Source organism: Amaranthus tricolor, chromosome 8, assembly GCF_026212465.1.
Source record: "Amaranthus tricolor cultivar Red isolate AtriRed21 chromosome 8, ASM2621246v1, whole genome shotgun sequence".
NCBI classification, from domain to species: domain Eukaryota; kingdom Viridiplantae; phylum Streptophyta; class Magnoliopsida; order Caryophyllales; family Amaranthaceae; genus Amaranthus; species Amaranthus tricolor.
The window spans coordinates 4,880,621-4,890,620 of NC_080054.1; positions in this window are offsets into that span (position 1 = coordinate 4,880,621).

A 10,000-nucleotide genomic window follows, 5' to 3' on the forward strand; every position below is an offset into this window, starting at 1 on the left:
ATTGGTTTAGTTAAAAAAATTTTTTTCATTAAAAAAAGTATTTTATTTTTTTTTTCCGTTAAATTGGTGAAATAAAGGGAAAAATAATAAAAAATAGTAAAAAGTGTCAATAGATCATGAAAAATTAGGAGACACTTGAGAAAAAATATACAAATAGATTGGTTTAGTTAAAAATATTAATTTCATTAAAAAAATATTTTATTTTTTTTTTTCCGTTAAATTGGTGAAAAATAGTGAAAAATGGATAAAAAATTGTAAAAATCTTGAAAAAATGGGAGGCTTGTTGGAAAGATATTATGAGTGAGAGTCATTGATATTATTTTCAAAAATGGGTAAAAATAAATTTTTGAATGATATAAGAGGCTAAAAGGGAGTATTTTTTATCAACTTACATTGAACTCCTTTACCACAATCTCCCTTACAAACCATAGTAATGAGAATCATTGGTATTAAGTTTGAATGATGTTTTTGATCACCTTGCAACGAACTCCCTTAAAAGCCATAATCATTAGGGGGGTCTCATGGCTCATTCTTGGCTCGGGGCTCGGGGCGAGGCTCCGGCCATGGCTCAAGGCTACCACATTGCTCCTATACCACAATCTCCCTTACAAACCATAGTAATGAGAATCATTGATATTAAGTTTGAATGATGTTTTCGATCACGTTGCAATGAACTCCCTTACAAGCCATAATCACAAGGGGGGGGTCTCATGGCTCACGGCTCAGGGTGAGGCTCTATGCTACCACCTTCTTTCCCATGGGCCATAGCGTCTTTCGTACCGCATGGCCCGAAAACCTTCACAGCACCTTGAGAGCTCACATTATATTATAACCATCCATATAGGTGCTCAGGTGCTCAAGGTGCTCAAGTGCTTAAGTGCTAAAGTGCTTAAGTGCTTAAGTGCCTTAGCGCCTTAGCGCCTAGCGCGCGCGCGTGCGTGTGTATCATTAGATTAGAAGTGTTGGCCTCTTAAGGTTTTGATGATGACTTTACTTTTAAATAAACAAACATATTTTTAGAGATTGTTTTGTAGGTATATATCCGATTTAATGTGAATCGTTGATGAAGCCTATGACTTGATTCGTGGAAGAAGTACATGTCTCAAATATCCAAGAAGTTGGGAAATTGCTCTTGAAGACAGTTTACTGTTCCTAGAGTTGAAGTTCTGACGAATGTTGTAGATGGAGACAGTGTGCTGTTCCTCACGATGCAGGTCTGAAGAATAGCATCGACTGAAAAATTGCGAATTAATTATTTTCTGTTTTTAAGTTGATGTAATGGTTTAGAATTAATTTAATTGCTTAAATTAATTAGTAAGTTAATTGGCAAATCTATTTTTAGGTTTTCTAAAAATAGCCCAAGACTTTTTCTTAATTAGATTTAGATCTCCTATTTTTTAGGATCTTATGTTTTAAACTCCTATGCTATTTTTAGCATTAAGGAAACTGATTTTTCCTTGAGCAAATAACAGCCGGACACTTTCTTAATTCCACCACCTTTTGTTTTGAGAACGTGGGGGTAGTGGAGGTATGTGTGAGATAGTGGACGTTATGCTTATGGTAACTGCTGGCTGTTCCCTCTATAAATAGAAGGGACTTTGCTCGAATCAAAAATCAATCCTTTTTAGGATTCAAGAGTGTCCATTAAAGGGAGATCATCTTAAGAAAAATATTTTCAGTTTTCCAATGCCAATTAATTTATTATATTTTTCTTAAGTAATTATTTTAATTCTTATCCTCTTGAGAAATGGCCTTGTAAGGGTTGATGTGTGATTTGTTGTAATTAGACTTGTGGGAAGTCTAAGGGAATAGAGAAGAGAAATGGCCTTGTAAAGGGTAATTGAGTGTTTTGTTGTAATTAGACTTATGGGAAGTCTAAGGGAATAGAGAATAGAATCGAGAGAAGAGAAAGAGAAGGAGAGAAGAGAAGAGAAGAGAAGAGAAGAGAAGTAGGCCTAAGTAGAGAAGCTTTGAGTAAAGCATTTAGAGAATTGAGAAGCTTCAAGTGAAGCAAACATTGTTTTGTGTAATTGTAACTAATTGCCTTAACATAGTGAGAATTTTGAAATCCCGGGGGGTCGTGGTTTTTCCTTCTTATTAGGCCAAGAAGGTTTCCACGTAAAAATCCTTGTCTCCTTTATTATTTTTCTTTTCGTTTTTAAGTTTAAGTTTTGTCCTTTACTTAATATAATTCCGCAAAAATTAGAGGCAAAAATCTTAAACCTACTACACAACAATTCACCCCCCTCTTGTTGCATTCGATCATCCATTAGTATTTCTACAATTGGTATCAGAGCCCTGTTCCTCATTTAATCAGGAAACCCTGAGAGCAGTATCCTGTTCCCTGGAAAGATGTTGAAGATGAACGAGCGCATGGAAGAGGGGTACTCCACACAAAGGCCACCCATGTTCGATGGGAAATTCTATACTTACTGGAAAAATAGAATGGAAATCTTCATAAAGGCTGAAAACTACCAAGTATGGAGAGTTATCGAAATTGGAGACTTTGAGGTGACGACCATCAATTCCAATAACGAAGTAATTCCAAAGCCTATCACGGAATATGAAAAGGAAGATTTTCAAAAGATGGAGATGAACGCCCTTGCTATCAAGTTACTTCACTGTGGGCTTGGTCCAAATGAGCACAATCGAATTATGGGTTGCAAAACCGCAAAGCAGATTTCGGACCTGCTCGAAGTTACCCATGAAGGTACAAGTGAAGTAAAAAGATCCAAGATTGACTTGCTTATGTCGAAGTATGAAAGATTCGTCATGGAACCTAGGGAAAGCATTCAAGAAATGTTCACTAGGTTCACAAATATTACGAATGAGTTAGTCTCTCTTGGAAGAATTATTCCCGTTGATGAACAAGTAAGAAAAGTGCTTAGGAGTCTTCCTCAAGACGAACGCTGGAGAGCAAAGGTTACAGCCATCCAGGAGTCCAAAGATTTCACCAAGTTTAATCTGGAAGAGCTGGCTGGTTCCCTAATGACCCATGAATTGCATTTGGGAACAGCTGACAGTTCCCGAAACAAAGGACTGGCTCTGGCAGCAGATGAAAGTGATGAATCAGAAACTGGTGAAGAGGAAGCAGCTTTGTTGGCTAGAAAATTCAAAAAGTTCTTCAGGAACAGAAGGTATGGTAATCAAAGGAATAACAAAGAAAAGGGAACTACAAACGTGAAGACAAGTTTTGAATGCCATAAGTGTGGAAGCACTGAACACTTCATCAAGGATTGCCCTCAATGGAAAAATGAGAAGGGCAAGGGAAAAGCAAGAGAAGTTGGAAGACAATATAAGAAGGGAAACTTCAAGACTGACTTTAGAAAAGCAATGGTAGCAGCTTGGGGAGATACGGAGAGCGAGGCTGAGACAGAAGCTACAATGGAAGAGGAAACAGCAAACCTATGTCTCATGGCATCTCATGAAGATTCTAAAGAAAAAGAGGTAACGTCTTCTGGTCCATCCCCTAAATATCAGTTCAACATAAGTAAGAATAATTTAATCAAATTACTGTTAGAGACACAAGACAAACTAGATGAAAAAGCAGCTAAGTGTCTCCAGTTAGAGAAAGATCTTAACTTAAGTAAAGATCATATCTCATATCTTAATTCCTTTAGAATCGATGTGCAAAGTAGATTTTTTGATTTATTAGATAAGAATATCATTTTAAAAGAACAGTTGGAAAAATTAAAACAGGAATTTGACACTCTTAATATTGAATTAAATCAAAGCAAATTGTTAGGATTAAAATCGGTTGAAAATGATAAAATCACTCATGAGTTTAGCACGAAAGTCCAAGAATTGAAATTAAAATTAGAATTAAGTGATAAGGAAAATAAATTCCTAAAAGATCAAATTAACTTAAGAGGAAAAGGGAAAATCAAAGAAATTCCCAAATGGATTCTTAATGCTAAAGCCAAGAGTAAAGAAGGATTAGGCTTTATTAAGAATGATAAAAAGAAAAAGGTATACGTAGATCTCCCTAGTAATAAAATCTGTTCCTTTTGTGGTAGAAGTGGACACCTAAAACACCAATGTATAAAAAGGGAAACAGCATATCAAAGCAAATAAAAATTATGTCGAAAACATATGGATTGAGAAACATGATTCAAATGTAATCGACAGGGAACCCAAGGCTAACTGGGTTCCTAAGCTTAACCATTAGTTTGCTTTGCAGGATCAAGTGAGGGGGAACAACTCATGGTATCTCGACAGTGGGTGTTCCAAGCATATGACGGGTGATAAATCTAAATTTCTCTCACTTGAAGCCTATGATGGGGGAACAGTAACCTTCGGTGACAACATGAAGGGTGAGATAATCGCCAAAGGAAAGGTTGGAAGGTCTAGTTCCCATGCCATTGATAATGTATTTTTAGTCGAGAATTTAAAACACAATTTGTTAAGTATTTCTCAATTTTGCGACAAAGGTAACTCTGTTAAGTTTACTTCTGAAAAATGCATAATTTCTAGGAACAGTACAGGAGACCCTGTGCTGAAGGGAATCAGAAAAGGGAACACCTATGTGGTGGACCTGGACACTGTTCCCAGAAACAGTCTAACGTGTTTAAGTGTTATTGAAGAAGACCCACTACTTTGGCACAAGCGATTAGGTCATGCTAGCTATTCATTGATTAACACTTTAAGATCAAAAGACCTAGTAAGAGGATTACCTGCAATAAAATTCCTTAAAAATGAAGTTTGTGATCCTTGTGCTAAAGGGAAACAAGTGAGGTCATCCTTTAAATCTAAAAACGTTGTGACTACCACTAGACCATTAGAATTAATTCATATGGATTTATGTGGACCAATGAGAACACAAAGCCGTAGTGGCAAAAAGTATGTATTTGTTGTTGTTGATGATTATAGTAGATTCACGTGGACCTTATTTTTGGCAAGCAAAGATGAAGCTTTTGATGAGTTTGTTTCCTTTGCTAATAAAACACAAAAATCTACTAATAATCAAATCGTTCACATTAGGTCTGATCATGGAAAAGAGTTTGAAAATTCAAACTTCATGAATTATTGCAATGAACATGGCATAAATCACAATTTTTCCGCACCTAGAACACCACAACAAAATGGTGTGGTAGAAAGGAAAAATAGGACCTTAGAAGAAATGGCAAGGACCATGTTGATTGCTAGTGGTCTACCTAGGAATTTTTGGGCAGAAGCCGTTAATACTGCATGCTATATATTGAATCGTGTTCTTATAAGACCAATCACTTCAAAGACACCTTATGAATTGCTCAAAGGTGTTAAACCAAATATTTCCTATTTTCGTATATTTGGATGCAAATGTTTTGTACATGTGAATGGAAAACGAAACATAGGTAAATTTGATGAAAGAAGTGATGAGGCAATATTTCTAGGTTATTCATCACAAAGCAAAGCTTACAGAGTTTACAATAAGAGAACAATGTGTGTAGAGGAGTCTGTTCACATAATCTTTGATGAAACTAACTTTTCAACAAGTGAACAGGAAACAAGTAATATTAAAATAGGTCTTGCAAACTTGGAAGATGATGATGAAGGAATTAAAGTGCAAGATCATGGAACAGCAAGTGAACAGTCGATACAAGAAGAGGCAGAAGAAACTGATCAAATCCAGGAACTGCCAGTACAACAGGATCAGCAGACTGTTCCCAATCCAGCTATTCCCACAAATGAGCAAAATGATCCAGTAGCTGAACAGAATGTCAATCAAGTTGCTGAACAAGAACATGCTACTGTTCCTTCAAGAGAATTTATGCCTAAACCTTGGAAGTATCAAAGATATCATCCTCTTGATTCAATTGTAAGTGATATAAATAAGGGAACACAAACTAGATCTCAATTGAGAAACTTTTGTGCACACTTTGCGTTCCTATCATCACTTGAACCTAAAAATCACGAGGAAGCTTTGAAGGATTCCGATTGGATAGTTGCCATGCAAGATGAACTAAATGAGTTTGAGAGAAATAAAGTGTGGCACTTGGAACCCAAACCGAAAAACAAGAAAGTTATTGGTTTGAAATGGGTATTTCGGAACAAGCTTGATGAGCATGGAATAATTGTTAGAAATAAAGCTAGACTCGTGGTTAAAGGTTATAATCAACAAGAAGGTATTGATTACACTGAGACTTTTGCTCCAGTAGCAAGGTTAGAGGCTATCCGAATCTTAATTTCTTTTGCTGCATTTATGAATTTTAAATTATATCAAATGGATGTGAAATGTGCCTTTTTGAATGGTTATCTTGATGAAGAAGTTTTTGTGGAACAACCTCCAGGTTTTGAAAATACCTCTTGTCCTAATCATGTCTACAAGCTTGACAAAGCCCTATATGGCTTGAAGCAAGCACCTAGGCAATGGTACGAAAGACTTTCAAAGTTTTTGATTCAAAATAACTTTGTAAGAGGAAAAATCGACAAAACCTTGTTCTTTAAGAATAAAGGTTCTCATATTTTGGTTGTTCAAATTTATGTTGATGATATTATTTTTGGTGCTACTAATGATTTATTATGTAAAGAATTTGCTAACCTTATGGGTACAGAATTTGAAATGAGCATGATGGGAGAATTAAATTTCTTTCTTGGTTTGCAAATTAAACAAACTGAAAATGGTATTTTTATTCATCAACAAAAATACATTAAAGAACTTCTTAAGAAATATGGACTAAATAATGCAAAAACCAACCATACACCTATGGCTACCAATGTTAGACTAGATGAAGACCGAAATGGAACTAACGTAGATCAAACAATGTATAGAGGCATGATAGGTTCTTTATTGTATCTAACTGCAAGTAGACCTGATATTTCTTTTAGTGTTGGTTTATGTGCTAGATTTCAATCAAGTCCTAAAGAATCACATCTCACGGCAGTAAAGAGAATTTTGAGATATTTGAAGGGAACAGACGACTTGTCCCTATTTTATCCTAAAAGTGATGTTTATGATTTAAAAGGTTTTAGTGATGCAGATTATGCAGGTGATCTTGTTAATAGAAAAAGTACATCAGGTATGGTACAATATCTCGGCTCATGTTTAGTTTCATGGAGTTCCAAGAAACAAAACACAGTTGCATTATCCACTGCAGAAGCTGAATACGTAGCAGCAGCAGCCTGCTGTTCCCAAATGCTTTGGATAAAACAGCAACTTAGAGATTTTGGTATTAAAGTTGAATGCATTCCTATTTATTGTGATAATACTAGTGCCATATGTATATCCAAAGATCCAGTGCATCATTCACGTGCTAAACATATACATATTAGACATCATTTTCTTAAGGATAATGTAGAACACAAAAATATTGTATTAAAGCATGTTAACACTAATGAACAAGTTGCAGATATTCTGACCAAACCACTTCCTAGGGAACAATATGAAAAAATGAGATTGGAACTTGGTATGATCAAGCTCCACTAAAGTTAGTTGCATATATTTCCCATTGAAGCATCATGAAAATGAAGAGGTCAGGAATCAATCTCAATATCTTGATTGAAAATCAATTATTGCATGGATCAGGTAAACACGTAATAAATCTTGTACTATGAATATTTTTTCGATTGCATGTTGTTAATTCAAACAGACCAAAGCAATTTGTTCCTTATTTTCTCCATCATATTTCATAATATAATAATTCATTTTGTTCTCGAAAAATTATTTTATTTTACTTTGATTTCATATAATATCATCACATTGTTTGTAAATTAGTACGGCCAACCTAAAATTAAAACTAAAGGGAAACGGTTATTGATCACCAAACAACACAATCCTTCCATATCCAAAGGAATGATGAAAAGCATTGATGAGAAGGGACGTGTGTAACCGTCAGTCTTCTTTAAAATCCCTGTACGACATCAAATCACTCACACCATCCTTCTCCCTCTTCACAAACCGTCACAAGAAACTATTCTTCTTCTCCCTCAAACCTTCAACATTCGTCATGAAAACTCCCAAATCATGCAAGAACTCATCAAAATCTGGTAAGAAAACGTCCTCATCCCACCTAACTGACCAGCCTACACCCTTACAAGTTGTTCATCCATCCCCATTGTTAAAAGATGCACCACCACCAACACCCACACAAGAAACCACTGACAGTGCTCGACCCAAACGTAAATCATTCACACCTAGAAGTGAATCATGATCCCAAACTGCCAAACGTTTGAAGCAAGTCGACCCAGATAGTGCCGAGGAGATTGCCAAAGAAATGACAATTGGATTTGGGCTAGACAAATTCTGGTATGACTCTACTTATTTTCCACAACTCCATGACATTTTAAAATTTCAAGATTGGGAAAGTTTGATGACTGAATACTGTTGCAACTCTCTCTTTCCAAATATCATGAGAGAGTTCATTTCAAACTTCTCAAATGATTGTGGTAAGTGTTCCAGTGTGGTTAGGAACATTAAAATAGAGTTTGACAGTGCTTTATTGGCAGAGTGGTTTAAAATTTCAAATGTAGGGTTTGATACTTATAGTGTTGGTTCAAAGATAGTTTTCTCAGGCATTAATGAAAAAACGATTTTCAAATTTTTAGGGATTGAAAAGAAACAGGGTAAAATCAGTCATAATGTGTTGTCTCCACTGCATAAATTGCTGTATAATGTAGCACGTAGATTCATCTTACCCCGAAACTCCAAAAGGAGTGAGGTGAGTTTGCGTGATGCAACATTGATTTATTGCATGGATAATAAAATCAAAATCAATTTTCCATCTTTAATGATATCACATTTATCCGACTGTATAGAGAAAAAGAATGTTGTGGGGTATGGGGGGCTGTTAACATGGATTTTTCGTAAATTTGGGGTACCATTGGATGGGCTGGAGTTCCCAATGGGACCAAATATGAAGATTGGTGCTCATTGTTTGAAAAACTTGCATTTGAAAGTAAATGATGAAGGAGTATTAATAAATGAATTAGAAGAAGTAGTTTTTGTTGGTTCTGATGATGAGGAAGTAGAAGAAGAAGAAGAAGAAGATATTGAAAAAGAAATAAAAATAAAGAAAGAAAAAGGAATTGAAAAAGAAAAAGAAAAAGAAAAGGAAGAAGAAGAAAAAGAAGAAGTAAAACAAGGGCCTGTTCCCAGTGAAGCAGAAAACAAGGGGGAACAGGAAGAGGAGACTAAAGTTGAGGGGGAACAAGGAGAAAAGGAAGGAGATTCCAGTGATGAGGAGGTCGTGATTGCTAAGCTGAGGAAGGGTAAAGCCACTCAGAGGAAGAGTAGGAGGCTTGCTTCAAAGGGTAAGGCAGTAAAGGTTGATGATGTTACTTCAAAAACCATTCCTGAGCCTACTTCATATGACCCTCCTTCTCCCAAGCCAACCACTCCACCACCAACTCAAACCTTATCACCACCTCCATCACCCATTCACTTCACACCACCACCATTTCCATCCTCTCCTGGTGTTGGTTGTGCTGACCCTACTCCTACAGCATCTTCAGACTCCATCCTTTCAAAGCTCCTTGATCTACAGTCTCATTTCATTGCTTTTCAAGCTGAAATTCGTGTCTCACTTGCTTCTATTGTGGATCAGCTAAACCAAATGGAACAACGCCTTGGTGCCAAGCTGGACACAGTGGAGGTGCAGACTGAATTCATTGATGAAGAAGAGACTGACCCTTGATCCCTCTGCTCAAAAATTTAATGATTTGTTGGCTGTATGACTTAACAAACAATTATTTTTTTTTTTTTTTGCCTTGTACCATCTGAGGTACATGGTTGTTGTAACTTTGAACAATTGCTACTTTTCTTTGTTTTTTTATTTTCATGGTCTGTGACAATTAACTCTATGCAGGTTTAACTATTGTTCATAGCACTTGCTTTTATTATTGTTGTTTGTTGTTTTCATCACTAACAAATCTATATGGTTTGTGCTGAGATTTGATAACTCCCAATTCTTTTTGATTGATGACAAAAGGGGGAAGATATTATGCACAAACTTAACAAGGGCAGTGAATACACAGTTACATATCTTGTTGATTTATATTGATTCTTATGAATGCTATATGTGCG